The sequence below is a fragment of the Aphelocoma coerulescens genome, chromosome 3, assembly GCF_041296385.1.
Source record: "Aphelocoma coerulescens isolate FSJ_1873_10779 chromosome 3, UR_Acoe_1.0, whole genome shotgun sequence".
Classification (NCBI taxonomy): domain Eukaryota; kingdom Metazoa; phylum Chordata; class Aves; order Passeriformes; family Corvidae; genus Aphelocoma; species Aphelocoma coerulescens.
Genome location: NC_091016.1, coordinates 89346459 through 89363322, shown reverse-complemented (window position 1 = coordinate 89363322; position 16864 = coordinate 89346459).

Genomic DNA, 16864 nt, shown 5'->3' with positions numbered 1-16864 from the left:
AATAATCAAACATTTTTTACTTTGAAAAATTTTTAAGGATTACCTCTGCTTTTGAGGGGTTTGGATCACGACTTCGAGCTGGCAATCTTCTCTGGAAGTCTTGGTGCTTTTTTTCTACTCAGTCACTGTTCGCTCTCATTTTTGGTTCAAGAAATGATCTGCCTGGAGTGTGCAAGACCGTGAGCTGCACAGTCCAAAAGGAATCCCTTTGGGTCATTCTTTTCCTTTTTTTCCAAGGACGCTGCCATATTTGTGCTTCAGATCCTGATTTTCACATAGTGATTCTTGAAATTTGATTCAAGTATATGAACAGTCCAATTGCTCTTAGAAGACCATGAGGAGACAAGATGTGAAGGTAAGGTTTCAAAGCTGGGGGTTCACATGGGGAAAGATGCCTTAGCACCACGTCTGTCAGGGTCTGCAGACGTTGCTGAACCTTGTGACAGGAGGCTCACTCGCTGTTTTTCCTTCCCACCTGGGTGTGCCCTTTCCCTACATCAAGTACCACGCTCCCACAGTTGTTGCTCCAGTATCTGCTGACTCATCTGCTACCCCTGGATGGTGGGAAACAGTTTTCTTGTCTTCTACCATGACCTCCTGATGTTAGAGCTTTTCATCTGATATTAGCAAAAGGATTTTTTTTGACAGTTTTACCACAGCCCCATTTCCATCCAGCATTCCCTTGAATCCTGGTTTGTCAGATGATGCTGCTTCACTAAGACTGGATGATTTTCTTTTGACCAAGCACAGCTAATCCTTCCAAATATTAATGAGAGGGGCCCTGAGCTACCACTGGCAGTGTTCTTTTTCCTGCACAGCCAGACAGCATAGAAAATTTGGAATTTCTCCCTATGAAAATTCGGAATTTTGACCAGATAAAAGCATCAAAACTGGATGTTTTGTAGAAAAGTAAACGTGGCTCTCAACTGAAATGTGGGTTTTCCACTCTTTTCACCTTTGTCTGTTACAAAAAGAGTGTAGTCAACCCTAACACTTTTCAGGTTTCACAGAAATATGTATTTCTCAAGAATGTTTATTCTGGCATCTCCCCAGGCTATGCATGCAGTTATGCCTGGGTTACTGTAAGCTTTTCCTGTGTTTCCTTTATTCCACCTGAGAGTGTGAGCTGGAGAGTTTGCATCCCTTTGAACTGCCAGTGCTGTGGGCAGGAGTGGGGAAGACAAGGAGCAGTGATGTACAGAGTGGGTGCTGCAGCCATAAGGACAACCTGACAGAAGCAAGCCTTTGCATCAACCCAGATACCTCTTTGAGGCTGGGATCAGAGACATAAGCCTGAAAGGAAGAGCTTCATAATAACTGGAACCAAGCCTTTCTGACATAGTGGCCTAGTAGATACTGTTTAATTTTGCATCTGAGGTTTTCATATGCCTTAGGTAGGCTACAACCAAGTGAAAAGGAAGTTTGTACTTTGTGTTGCCTGGCTGGACATGAATGATGAAACTGCTAAATCAGGTCTGGCCTGACAGGAGGGATTTCTGTTTTCTTAATGAGCTAATTATATTTTTTCTTCCAAGTCATTTGCATTATTACGTGACTACACTCTCTAACACATGGCCAGCATTGCACTGTGAGCTGGGAAAATGGCCATATTCTCATTGTCCATTTTAATTTGGGAAGCAGACAAATTATAGTTTGGCAAACTAAAGTTATATGCAAATGTTAATAAGCACCTCTGCACACAATGAAGATAAACAGAGGCAGAAAACATCTTGCACATCCCTTCATATTTTTCAGAGCAGCTTTCATTCCTAAAGACTTGCCCAGACTACACATTCATGTAAACAATAGCCAGTATTTATGTAATTTCTGCAGAACACTTTTGGTAGTAGAAGACTTTTAGTAATGAAGGCTGCTTTCTGGAGACTCATGCACATCCAGAAGAGGTTTGGTACATGCCCTGGCGAGGGTGCAAAGTAGCACTGGTTCCCCACCAGCACCCTGGATGAGGCCACCTTGATTCAGGGAAGCAGAGGTATCTGCTTTGGTGTATACAAACTTTGAAGTGCCACTTGCCCTTAGTTTTATTTGATCCTGACTTGTACTGCTTTTAAATAAAGATGTGGTCTTGCTGCGCTTAAATCCAGGGGATCTGCACCAGAAAATCCTCACCAAATCTTTCTTGATTGAAAAGTTCAAAACTCCATCTTCTGAGAGGAGTGTGGGCTCATGGTTGCAGCTGTTCTTCCATTAGCCTGAACAATGTTAACATTCCTATAGCTGGGCTTGTAAGCCGTTGTGAGTCAATCTGGGATACCCTTAGGGCATGACCAGGACGTTTCAATGCAGTCATCATTAAATGTACTCCAGACTGAGCCTCAGCAGGTCTGGTCTCTGGAACTAGGTTAAATTAGAACCAAGCAAAGCCACTGATGTTAACAGTGCTAAACCATAGGAAAACAGGACAAAATGATGTCAGAAAATGCTCTCCTTAGTCTCTGTGTGTGGGAGGGAACCCAACCCCTTCTCTTTGTTTACTTGAAAAGAACAAATACTACACATACTTGTCTGCAAAGAGAGATAGGTAATTTTAAAGCAGATTCTCCCATTAAATGGGCAGATGATTCTTCTATTGCAGCAATAATTTTAATAGGATGAACACACACAAACTCTGCTTGTTCCCTGTGTAATTTCTGAGATCACCATAAGCTGGTGTTAAAGGTTCCAGTGGGTAATGTGTAGCCTTTCAGACACTGCAATAAATTGCCAAGGAGCCTGCAAGTTTTTCTTAGCAGACCAGCCTCAATTATTAGAGAATTCAGCAACAGAAAGCATCAGGGAATGGCAGGCTTTATTTTTTCATGCAGAGTATTTATGCTTTTTATAGTAGCTAATCCATCAGGTTAATTTCATTGCTCAGGCAGGAACGCAGGCAGCAGACTATTTCAGGAGGGCAAGCAGCAGTCCCATAGAACAGGATTTTGTAGACTACATTTTTGCAGATAAGCTTTCAATTATCTCCCTGCTTTTGCTGGATGTGTGCAAACCCCTTTAGCCTGTCATGCAGCTAGTCCAAGTCCAGTGAAACCAAAAGAGAAGTTCCCCTTGACTTCAGTGAGCTTTGGATCAGGCTTTATGGGTCACTGTTCATTCATGAAAGGGACCCGTTGCCCAGATGAATGTCAGTGGGGTGGACGGTCACATGCAATTTTGAAGTGCTCCTTTACTCCTAAACACTTCTGCAACTGTTTTAAACTGTAATGTGTGCCACTTTTCCACTCAATAGTACTAGAAGGAAGGCCTGGGCTGAAGGGGCACATGTACCAAAACTATATACATGAACATGTTCCTTGTGAAACCAGGGCTAAGAAACCATCCTGATATGATCTTCCCCTAATACCAAGACAGGAAGAAAATGCCACCTACTGAATCTGTTACTCCCACATGCATTTTTTAAAAATTTTCTTTAATCCAGGAGATTTGACAACATTAATTCTGAAAGCAGCAGTATATCAGATACAAAGGGAAGTAGAACTTTGTCTCTAGCATTGATAATCAAAATGTCAGTCTCTGCCTAGCTCCACAGGGTGTTGTTTTACTCCTCTGCCTGTGCTGGACTGTCCCATGCCTGACCCCTTGCTGCTGTATATGATGTCATAAGTTGAGAACCAGAAAGAAGATAACTCTTAGCAGAAGGTACTTGTTCCAAAAGAGAACAAACTTTTAAAGTGTCTTTATTTGTATGAGCTTTTTGATCCACCTAAATTGCATTCTGATAAAATATTAGAGGTGGTGCAATACCATCAGTAATCTTTATGCATAGATGAATCGTATTTTTGGTGTGGTGTTTTTTGGCTACCAGAAGCACAATAAGCAGGAACAGATTGTGAAAGAAAAAAAAATAAATAGACTATACTCACAAGGAAACATTTTAAACAGATGAACGGCTTCCTCGAATCTGAAGGAAATCCAACAATTCACCACTAACCCTGAATACTGTACCTTTCATCCTACATCCTATGTCACTAAGATCTGCAAATTAACACGAGCATTAACAGTAGATGAGTTTTTATTAATCACCGGCTACCTGGTGCTTTTGCTCTGACCAAGACCTCACTGTCAGGGGATACAGACCAGTGTGGAGCAGAGGTGGATGCAGGTAGGAGTGCTCTGGCAATGCTGGCTGACGGCTCATTTTTAGAAGTTTCAGTGGAAGAGGCTCCCTTACACCGCCTCCACGGTGTTTTCATTAGCCTCCAGTTCCTGTAAAAGCAATACAACAAGTCCTGAGGATTTTAGTCTACTTTTACACATATGTAGCTAGACACAGGGTTATTACTTCTTTTCCAGGAGTTGATATTTTATTCTCTGTCTGAAATGTTTTGAGAATCCTCTTACATTTACTACTAAAGACTCATCTCAGCCCCTGGAAAGACCATTAAGCAAATTCTCCTGGAAACAGCTTATGATCCTGTTATGATCCTGTGAAGGTCAAGAAGGTGAGTGGGCAAATCATGCCTGATTGACCTGACTGATTTCTATGATGAGATGACCATCTTGGTGGGGATGGGGATGCTGTTTACCTTGACTTTCATACCTATCCACCATAATATTGCAACAAATCTGGTGAGATATGAACTAAATCAGGTATTGGTGAGCAGAAAAGTGGCTAGACATGAAGGCTCAAAGGACATGACCGGTGCTGCAAATTCTGACTAGTGAGAGGGGCTATCACTGGGGCCAATGCTTTAATGTCGTTGCTGGTTTTGTGGATGATTGGACAGTGAACTCTCAGCAATTTTGAGGACTATGTCAAACTGAGAGAAGTTTCAATTTGCTTAAGAACAGCCTGCAGTGCAGAGGGACTTGAACAGCCTAGAGAAATGGTTTGGCTGGAATCCCATGGCATTCAATACTGGGAAAAAGTCCAGCACATAGGGAGGAATAACCCCGTCCACCAGTGTAGACTGGGAGCTGACTGGCTGGACAGAAGCTCTGCAAAAAGGGATTTGGGGGTCCTGGTGGACAAGTGGGACATGAACCAGCAGTGTGCTGGGCTGGGCAGGTGTCGCCAGTAGGTCAAGGCAAGTGTGTCATCCCCTCTGCTCAGCACTGGGAGACACACCCAGAGTACTGGGTTCCATTTCAGGATTCCCAGTACAGGAAAGAATGGACATGCTGGGGTGAGCCAACCAACCAACCATCAGAAGAGATGGTATAGAGAACATGGTGCCAAACGCTTCTTGGAAGGGCAGTGGACAGGGCTACACCAAGGCACAATGAACACAAGGTGGATCTGTAGAAACTATCATCAGATACAAGGGAAAAACCATTCATTGTGAGATTGATCAAACAGAGAAGTAGACTGCAATAGATGAGAGATGTTGTTGAATTTTCATCCTCAGAGGTTTTGAAGCTCTGCTGAGCAACCTGCTCTCACTAGTCCACCTTTAAGCAGGGGTCACAGCAGCTGTCCTCTGGAGGCCCCTTCAAGCCTCTGTGGATCTATGACAATGAACTGTTGAATAAATCTTGTCCAACACTGCTGCCAGTCTTGTCTTCACATCTTGAAAAGCCTTGGCAGCAGAAGAGGCCATGGCAGCTGTCATCAGGAGAAGAAACAGTTCCCTCCAAGGCCCAGACCTGCCAAATGACACTGGCACAAACTTCTGACAGTAGCTGAGGGGAAACTGGGGAGTTAGTAGACCAGAAAAATTCTGAGCAAATGCTCAGGATCAGAAGTAATTGTAATGGAAATAGACAGAAAATCTACAAACCTTTCCCAAGAAGTTTCTTTTCTAAGTAGTTTCTAAGTTTCAGGTGAATTCACCTTTTGCATCTTCATATGCTGCCATGCAGAAAGAGTCGCAGCAAAGAGACCATCGCTCCTCTATGTTCCTGTGTTGCTTAGAGGATCTGAACTGTGGGCAAAGTCATCTGGAGGTGTGGAAGCGTTTCTGCTTGTATTTACAGCTCTGTTGTAATACAGATGCCTAAAAACATTCCACTTGGCTAAAGATATTTTATATTCACAACTGAAAGGAAACATTTCATTATTATATCTTTTACTGTCTTTCCCCCAGAGAAGATATAAATTGCTTGAAGATATAAGAGGCTTGTCTCTGGATAACAGAGAAGTCCTGGTACTGACCTGGCATCCTTGCTTCCCTCCCTCCTTCTGTCCTGTACTGCTCTGAGTCAACACCATAGCAGCAAGGAAAATTACCTGAGAAGAAACAGCCTTAAAAAAGAAAAGCATTTAAAAGTTAGCTTTTCAAGAAGAGTTTCTTTCAAAATGTTGGTTTGAAATGAGATACAGTGGTATGAATTGTAGACAGAAAAAAACGGAAATCATCTTAGGGATGGGAAGATGCTCTGCCTCAGCAAATGTGCCTTACTTTGTTTTTTCTCAAAATACGTCAGCAGTGATTGCAAAAGAATCTGAGGAGTGAATGCGAGCCTTGCAAAAGGACATGTGGACATCAGGAACTGAAATCATATATATGCATATAAAACTGGCATGAGACAGCAGGTCACATTCATTTCAGTGCCCTAGAAGGGGCATGCAGTTGTTTCACCTCTAATTATTGCAGGATGTTTTTGAGTGAGATGTCTCTATCCTTCAGCTGCACTTGTTAAAAGCATTTAAGGACATGATAACTCTATGTGTGTGAATAATACTGTGTTCACTTAACAAAGGCACTAATGACTTCATCTCCTTAAGACTCCTATCAATTTTTAGGACACCTATTTCTTACTGTGGGAAGCACCATGAAAAGCAAGATTATGACACAGTGGACAAAACTCCCTGGCACAGTGTATAGGAGATGGAAAGACTTCTGAGGGAAGCCTCTGCCATACTACATCAATTATCTGAGCCTGTAATATTGAGGCTCAGTTTTGCTCTCATGTCACTGACACACAGCTTATAGGTATGTGCCCAAGTATAAAGATATGACAATAAATGTCATCACAGGAAATCCGATGCAAAATTCTTTCATCTAACTGGAAACATGAAAGGAAAATGATGGGAACATAATTTCAGCCAGAAAGTTGTTCAGCTCAGAAACCTGCTCAGGAGATTTGTCTTGATCATGGGGCTGAAAAGAAGAAGCTGTCAGGCTCCTGAAATGCCTGGTACTCCTCTCTGTTCAAAATAAACTGCTGACTCTAATGACTGTTCTTTCAGAGATGGTCTATTTTAAGACAATGGAGTTACACCAGAAGGAGCAATCACTGGCATGACAAGGACGGGGGTTGGATCATCTGCAAAGGGATTCCTTTCATGCTCATGCTTTAGCACTGGACTCCACATTATATCTTGTGAAACCTGGGGATGGGGAAGAAAGAACTGACAGTCAGCGGCTCAACAGTTGGCTTTGTGCTGCTGAGAAGAGGATGCCCTGTGCCATGGTCTGGAGCTGATTTAGCTTTCCTATAGAGCCACGTGTGCTTGATTTTCCTGTCTGCTATTGAGTATCTACTTAAGTGTTTTACTGAACTGGATTCTTAAATGTAAAACTATATTCTGTCTCTGGGGAGCCTGTGGTGAAATGCTGGGTGTTACAGAGGCAGGGAATTGCACCCTGTTGTGTCTTCTGCTTATTAGTGAGCAACCCTGACTGAGTGCAAGACCTTACAAATCACTGTAAGTTTGTCCCAGTCTAAGTCCAAAGTGCCAATGTGGCTCTTCTGGAGCATGAAGGAGCCCTGAAATTCCTTCCTTTAGTGTATTTCTAGTGGTGGTGGGTTTTCCCACACCCACACACAGAATATTTCTGGGACTGTTAGTAAGCGTTTGCCCATTGTGCCTGGTTTCCCTCTGTCATTCTTCATTGCTTGGGCAATGTCCCACAGTTTAGTACAACTGCTTTCTGCCATTATAGTGTTCATTAGGATTTATTTTTGTTCCTGAGTACACTGTCACAGCTATTCACGAAATGGAGTAAGTAATGTATAAGCCTAAACAATAATAAATGTGATCTATCTCTTGACATGTATAACAATATAACTACAACAACAATATTTCTTTGTGGATAGGATTCACTTTTTCAAAGAGGATTTGGCCAGGTTAAAAGACAAATGATAGTTAGACCTGCATAACATCATAGGAATCAGCATACAGAGTTGCTGTGGGTGTTGCTTTGCATCACTTTTTATGGCTTCTTCCTAAATTGTATGGCTCCTTCCCAAACAACACTGAGACTCAAGGAAGAAGGTGCAGATTATCTCCTTTTTGAAATGCATGAAGGAGTGAGAATTACGTTTGTTGGCACTCTTGGTGATACCTAATGCATTGTAAATACAAATATGTGGTAAGATCTGGTCTTTGTGAAAAGGCGATGCCTTTTCAGTGGTCCCACAACCACTAAAGTTCTTCAGAGTTACCTCAATCAGTCAAACCTCCACCAGCTCATAAGAGCCATGATTACAAGTGGGATAGTACCACCTTTACAGGGTCCTTCCCCCTGCTGAACACTCACTCTACACAGTTATAGCAAGCTGCTAGAAACCAGTCCCTGGCACTGAAGTTAAGGTACAAAGCCTGTGTTTTCTAGGGAAATAAAAAATTTGCATTGTATAGTATACATAATAATAATATGTAATATATATACATACATATAATTGTACATTGTATACATTTATTCTGTTTAAACAAACAATAACTGCAATTATATCCTGCTTCAGTAAATAGAAAATAAACACCAAAAGCATTTGCATGAAGAAGAGAACTGCAGACAATACCTAAAATCTCTTATCTCCCTTTCAAGAAAATTACAAGGGGTGAAAGCAACACAGTTCAAAATGAAGGACCAAGACCATGGAAATATTCACTTGATCTATAAAAAGACAAGTGTCCTTTGAACAACTCATATTTCCTTTCTGTATCAATGCTTATAGAATTGTTTTGGTTTAAGACCATTGAGTCCAACCATTAACCCAGCACTGCCAGTTCCACACTAAACCATGTCCCTAAGTGACACATCTACATGTCTTTGAATACCTCCAGGGGTGGGGACTCAACCATCTCCCTGGGCAGCCTGTTCCAGTGCTTGGCAACCCTTTCAGTGAAGAAAATTTTCCCAATATCCAATCTAAACCTACCCTGCAGACTAAGTTAAAGCTTAAAGTGTAAGGTTTTAAGCTTTGCTTGGTCTTTTTTAACAAACTGGTATGAAGCCTGACAATTCCTCTCTAAAAGACATGGAGAAGATTGGGATTTCAGTTTTAAAAATGCTGTCTGGTGAACATCAGTGTGAAGTGTTCAGGATTTAACAAGCAAGTGGGCAAGCCTCCAGTTTGGCCTGAGCAGAGCTATGGCAGTTCCCATCCACTGAGAGCCATGGACCCTTCAGGCTTCTGGGATGGTGCCTTCTGGGAATGTTGCCCATGACCTCAGCTGGTTGTTCTGCCATCTTGATTGCCAAATTTTCTATTCTGGACATTTTTATTGATGGTATAACCCCTAGATTTCTTGCTATTGTCCTATTTTTGCTGTGTTCCTATTGCATGGATTGTTCAGCCTGACCATCATTCTTCTGCTGCCTTGCACACCAGCTGCCCCTCGCCTGTCAGAAATGCAGGAAGTGACAGACAGCCAAAGTGATGGGAACCTCTGCCCCAAACATGGATCATTTGGAGATCCAAAAGAGGTGTGTGGATCTGTTTCAGGTCCAGATGTGGCTGCAGCAATGTGAAGGAGGGATGCAGAGGCCCTGTCATGCACCCAGGCAGCACTGGATTGCCCTGGGAAGGGTTGGTGCTGCCTTTGCCTTCTCCTCCTGCTCCAGTAACCCACTCCCTGCAGCACAGCAGTTCTCTTGGTACCTCTTATAAAAAAAGTGGGTGATGGGAGCTGCCAGGTATGCAGGAATAGGGGGCTTTTATGTCTGTTCTTCATAATTCAACAGTATTATAGCAAACAAATGCCTCCCCAGGTCTTCCTTGCAAAGGAGACCCTCTGAGTCCGAAACGCTGACTGACTCCTCTGACTGCCCTGCGGCATCATCTGGCTACAGAGCTGATTATAAGGGTGACATCTTTATTTCATACGTACACACAGATCTGCCTTTATCTTACGTGTTTCTATTCGTTTTTCTCTGCTTAGTCTGGTCTTGCAGTCCCCTCTAAAATGTCTATGAAGAAAGTCTGTGTGATTAGTTCAGTAACATTCTTCAGAGGGTTTCAATCCAGCATTTTTCATAATATACATAGCCAACAGATGTGTTTCATTTATATACAGAGCCTGAATTCAACAGTGATCTTTATGTGGGAAACCTTTTCTGGGTATTAGTTTTCAGTAGCTCTAGTATCTGCAGTTGCTGTTTGTGTCACAGTTGACTTTTCAGAAATATTTCCATGGGAAAACTTTGTCTGGATGAAAGGAGGATCAAACCAGTTGTCTGAGCCATTTTCCTTCTATCTGTTGTGTTGGCATGACTGAAACCTTGTGATCCTGGCCCAAACCACTGCTGCCTGTGAACAGATGCAGAAGGAGCTGGATCTGCTTGGCAGGTGGAATCTGGAGCTGGTAGACCCACAGACTGCACATTTTGGACTCACAGTGAGTGGTCTTCAGATAGGAAAGTATTGTTTTTCCATTTGGGATTTCAAAGTTCATCTTAGCTGTCACATTTTGGGAACAAAATCCCAAATAAGAGCAGGAATGATCCATTACTGAAACAGTTGGCTTAAGCTGATATGCAGGCAATTTCACTGGCCTTGACCTTTTCTAAAATGCATGGCAAAACTTTCATTTCCCTCCCACCAGCCGTTTCTGGCTGGTTTTGTTTATTTGCCTTTGTAGACTAGGAACTATCTGGGGCAATGTCTGTGATGTGTTTGGTCCTTGCCTGTCAAGACACACAAATTGTTGTGAGTCAGATGGTGTCTTCATTTGCATTCACGCTTTGGTGTGCTCTCAGCAGCTCTGCTGGGTGAAAACAGAAGTAGGACTTAACTCCAGAGACTATAGATCTGTTTAAATGTTTGAATATCTTATAAGTCTGTGAGTTTTGTCCAGTAACAAGTGCCTTGAACATACAAAGTTAGAAGAGAAACTAAAGACCCTAGTAATATATAGAAGGTACCACTGGTCCAGGCAGACACTGAGTGTCTGGCACTTAAAACCCTCTGTGGCTTTGGATCTTGTGTGTCCCCAAGGGAGATTGGTTCAAGTGTCAGTGCTTTTGTGGGAAGTTACTGGCAAGTACAGTTTTCTAAGGGCCTCAATGAAGCAAGGTGGATGAGTCCCATCAAACTAGAATGGAGATGGGATGGCAATACAGGAACTTCCATAAAGAAAATGTCTGCAAAACATGAAACTCAACAGGAACGACTCCAGAGAGATGAACTCACTGAAACTGCTCACAGAGAGGCTGGGTTGTGCTTTGCAGCAACCAGCACATCTCCTCTTCTGTTTGCTGCCTTCTGCATTTGACAGGCAGCTGAGGAAAACAGCTCTCATCCAAGTGCAGGGTCATTTGTCCCCCTGGTTCTGTGAAATTCAAGTTACTCAGACACAAATCTTTATATGCTGTAAAAGACAGGGAGCCCAGGTTACGATGAGAGTTCAAGGAAGGAATATCTCACATCCCATAGGGGGAAACAGAAATATTTCCATGCTGTGGGGATCTTTCTCTGTGCCTGGTAATCCTCTAGCTCAGAATTTACTTCCTTGCTTTATTCATAAAACATGGGTTATTCCAGGCCCATCTGATCTAGCCCGAATTCATGCCCATCCATGAATTCTAACTTCAGAAACCTTGCCTATTCTTTTCCCTGTTTCCACAGCCTGTTTAGTAAGTATACTGCATCTCCCCAGAAAATTTGTTTTGCTTATACATCAGTATGTAGGCATTTCCCTTATCAGTCTAATCTTTCTCTTTCAAATCTTATTTTACTGCAGGCTGAGATTCTTTAGATCATACACGTTAGCAGAGACCACTCTGGAGGTGTGACAGCACTGGAGCAACAAACTGAAGCAAAGGATACCTGCAGCCTCCCTAAGCTACTCTTTGGAAGCCCCCATTGAAATGACAAGAAGGGCACAGACCCTTCTTTTCACCAGCACTTCTGGCCCCATGCAGAGCATGGAAGAGTTCCCACTGACAGCAGTGTGTGCAGCATAAAGCATGGGGGATAATTTCTATGCATGTCACCTTGCCTTTTTTTATGTGCACTTGTCTGATGTAGCATCCTGGCATGAAATCCCACAACATCCTCTTTGCCTGCTACTGATGCCTTTAGAGCAGTTGCCTATTTGGCCAGTCACTTTCTACCTCCGTTGGCAAGTGGGGAGCACACAGGAAGGGAGTCAACACTGGAGGTGGTTGCCTCAGTGGCAAGATGAAGTGTTTCCAGTTCCCTGGCAGCTCACATTTTCAGGAGAGAAGAATGTGGCCACCATTCTGTGCATCCCAGCCATTTGCAGTTGGTGCATCACCCACTTGGAGTAGCTCTCATTCAGTTGTCCTGTGATGGGGAGGCAGTGAGAAGCCAAGGAAAAATAGTGGCTACTCAGTCTTGAAAGACAGGCTCAGCCATAACCAAGCAGTTTCAGAAGCCAGTCGGGTGGGAGGCACTTGAGAGTCATGGAATAGAGTATGCAGGCATCTGCCTGTGCCTGAGCAAGGGAAGAAGATCCCTCTGCAGTGAAAACGGGATGTTATAAATGGCTGGACTGCAGAAGCACACTTGCCATGGATACAACAGTATGAACAAATTAAAACATGGATGGACAATAAGTGATACGAGTTCTTAACCAGTGGGAGAGTGGTGATATCTATTACAGTACGTGTGAAGGAAGACAAGCCTTACAGTCAATGGGCTTGAGCTTTAAAATACTTTGGCCCTGCTGTGTCAGTAACCCTTTGGCACCTACCACACAGATGAATGAGAGCTGCTCCTGGCCTCTTTCACCAGCTTATTCTTAGCCTGATATCCTGACTTCTTCTTCCAGAGTATAATCAGCTTAAACTGGCTGAGAGTTATGTTTTAATATTACAGAAACTGAATCCACAAAGAACTATCTCGTTCTTGATGGGACTTGACACAGTGTGGGATACCCTGGCCAGGGCACCCTGAAGCTGATGGGGACAGGAATACTGCCCTTTAAACACCTTTCTGGCATGGATAACTAAGGACTGATCTTCCTTCAGCAGGGAGGTAGTGGGAGCCTTGCAACACGCACAGAAAAAATGGATTCGTTTTATTGTTCCCAACACAAACATTCCTTTGAAAGTTCTCCTGCACATTCACAGCATGGCAAAGCTGCAAGTGAAGCAAGTGCTAAATCAAATTCATGACTTTTCTCACACAGCCATGAGAAAAGGCACAGTTATACTGAAAAAAGCAACACCATCAGCCCCTGTAGATGCGAAAGGCTGATTTACACCCCCTCTCACACTTATGTGGCCTCAGCAACTGGAGTCGCATAAGCAGTATTTGGCCACTGCTTGGTACCTTATTAGTTATGAACATAGTCAGTAGTAATTCTTTGACAATTTATCGAAAGAATTGTGGTAAGAAAGACAAGAACAGGAGTCAAGGTGTATTTAAACAGAAAAGGTTGTGCTACCGGCTTCTGTAGTGACAGATTAGTGGAAAAATTGCTTCTGTCTATGAAGACTTTGCATTTACCACATTTGATATTTGAGACTCCTGCAGGTGGCTTTTGAAGAGGTGAATTAGACATGATAAGTTTTAGAGTTAATAATTTCTGCTACTTATTTGAAACGCGATCTGGTATTTGCAGAATAATTAATGATGTTATGGCTCTAGCACAGTAGATTTAAAGAGTCTTCAGCAGTGTCTATCACTCAAATTGGTTGGGAAAGATAATCTTTTCTGTCCCCATAAAACAAATGCTTTGGCTGTGCTTTTCATCGTCCATTCATAAACTCTTTCTCTTTTAGAATATCCTTGCAAGAAATCTGCCAGGGTGAAGCTGAAAAAAACACTTCTAGAAATGGGAATTTGAAATGTTTCAACAGGTCTAAGATGAACTTACTTTACTATCCATTGCAGGTGAACAAACACCCTATCGACACCTCTTACCTGAAGTGTGAAAGTCACAGTAATAAATCTCAGGTTGTGTCCAAGAGCAATGCCATATTCCCATGAGTCTGCTCTATCCATAGTAAATAGGTAACTATGGAGACTGATGAACTTTTAGCTGTAATCAAGGAAGAAAGAGTGGGGAAATCAAAGTTTTCTTTTCTCATTTGCATGCTTAGAATATGCTTATATGTGCTGATTTTTAACAGCTGTCTGCATCAGTTGAAGTGTGCACCCAAGCCAGGTCTATAATCTTCAAATCCCACCTCAGGGAATTTTCAGGGAAAGAAATTAAAGCCGCTGTAATGCTAAAAGCTCCACTAACCTGATCTAGAGAGAGCCCTTAGAAGGAAGAAACTCCTGTTGAATACATATATATTTCATGTTCATTATTCTCCAGTTTATATGGGAAAGAAAAAATATATGGCTTGTGAGCTTAACAGCTGCTGCAGCACTGCAGAGCAAAATGCAGAGGCTGAGAACAGCACGAGGGGGCCTTTCATCACTTGCTGCTGCTGGCCCTCCTTGCTCAGATGCCTGGGGAGGTTGTTGGGGAGTATATTTACTCTTGTATTCCTGAGCTGTTTCACATTCAGTGGGAGCTCTGAACACGTGCTGTATCCATAGAGCTCCACTGATGTCAGTGGGGTAAATGTACAGAAATCAGCCTCACTAACATAATCCCTTTTGTACTGCTGTCATTAGTTGAGAACAAAAGCTCAAACAGAGAGATCCTAAGCTGTCAAGTGTGATCACAGCAGCTAAAACCTAAACAGATGAATTTTTCAGCATCCAAAGTCACCTACTGAGCAACAGGGAGGCACAGATTTGCAGCAGGCTGCAGTGAATTATGTGTGAAGTGGGGAAGTATGGTGTGATCACCCCATGGGTTTGTGCTGGTGGGTGCTCCAGTCAGGTCTCCATGTACTTCTGGGGATAAATAACTAGCCATGCTTACCCATGAGAATCAACCTGAAAGGGATTCAAAGGGAACAGAGCTTAAAAATAAACCTGAAAGAGGGCAGAGATCAAGTGATGGGATCCTACAAGCCAGCGGGATAAGTGAATATGCCTAATCTTCCATCTGGAGCTGACTATAACTTTTTCCTTCAGTTTTGACCCCTGTACCTTCAGGTGAACACAAGTGTGAAGACAGTGTGTGACTGGTATGGAGCATTCACTCCACGTAGGGATTTTCCCTGTAGAAATTGTGCCTCTGAAACTCTGTGTTTTATCCCACATCTCAGGGAGCTCCATAATTGTAGCAGATTAGTGAAAGGTGTTTCATTGGAAATTACTCACTCTGTTAACACTCAAGTGTGCTTAACAGATACTTTTTTGGAAGCTCTCCCCTCTAGACACATAAGTCTGAGCTAGTATTCCTGCTCTGATTTTCTCCCTCCTTTGCAGCTGATGGGGGGAAACTGAAGCATATATGGGTGACTCATTGCTCTATGGAGCATATTGGCCTGGAACAAACCAATTTCCATTTCTCACTGCTGACATTTGAGTCAGCAAATACAAGAATTCCAGTTGCAGGCATGCATGCTTGGTCAGAAGACTGCCCCTTTGGACCTGCTCAGGTCTCATTTCTGTGTTTAACCTGTCTGCAGCCTCAGGCTGTTTCCATGTTCACTTACACAGTTGGAGAAGATGAGAAGGTAAGTCACAAGGTAGATTCTATAGTTTTCTACCTGAAATTCTCCTCATTATCAGGATCTGTTCCTCGGCCAGAAAAATTGTTAACCAGGTCCTTTCCACTTGCATAATTTAACACTCAAGCTCTCACTCCAGAGTTTTCACAGCAGGTACTTTTCATTAATAACACATATACAGCCTCAGCATCATTAGGATGGCATGTAGCTAGAGGTCATCCCAAATTCTTACTTTCATGAAACAGCTCTCCTTGGTAGAAGCTCATTCTGCCTACCTGTGTACCTCTGGATTTAAATTTTTAATGGCTTCAACTATTCTTTCTTTAAGTAATACAGGCATGAGGATTAGTCTTGGACCCTAGCTCCCACAATTTCTTGTATGTGTATTTTTATATATACACATCTATATTTACAATTTCAGTATGTGTATATAAATATAAGTTGCAGCTGAGTGTTCACAAGTCCAGCCAGCCTGATGGAATTCATCCAGATACTGAAAGACTTAACGAATATTATGTCAGGACTTCTCTCAACCATCTACCAAAGGTCTTGGGAGTCTGGGAAGGTCCCTGCTGCCTGGAACTTAGCCAGTGTTATTCCAATTTACAAGAAAAGTGGGAGAGAAGACCTAGGCAACTGCAGACCCATTAGTCTAACCTCAGTTCCAGGAAAAAATATGGAGAAGGTCATACTGGGTGCTGCTGAAAGGTACTGAAAGAACAATGCAATGATCAGGCACAGTCACCATGGTTTCACAAAGGGAAAGTTGTCTTACTGATTTGATAACTGCAATAAGGTCACCCACCTAGCAGATGAAGGGAAGGCAGTGGATGTAGTTTTTCTGGATTTTTAGTAAGGCTTTTGATAGTGTCCCTCACAGCATCCTTTTGGACAAGTTGTCCAGATGTGGGATGAGCGGATTCACAGTGAGCTGGGTGGAGTGCAGGGCTCAAATGCTTGTAGTGAATGGGGCTTCATCTGACTGGTGACACTCACCAGTGCTGTTCCTCAGGGCTCAACTTTAGGGCCAGTTCTGTTCAATGTATTTATCAATGATCTGGATGCAGGGGCTGACTGCTCCATCAGCACATCGTTGATGATTACCATACCGGGAGGTGCTATTTACTCTCTTGAGGGGCGAGTGTGGGCTCAAACCTTCATCACAGATGCTCAGACTTGACACTGGGAAGCAT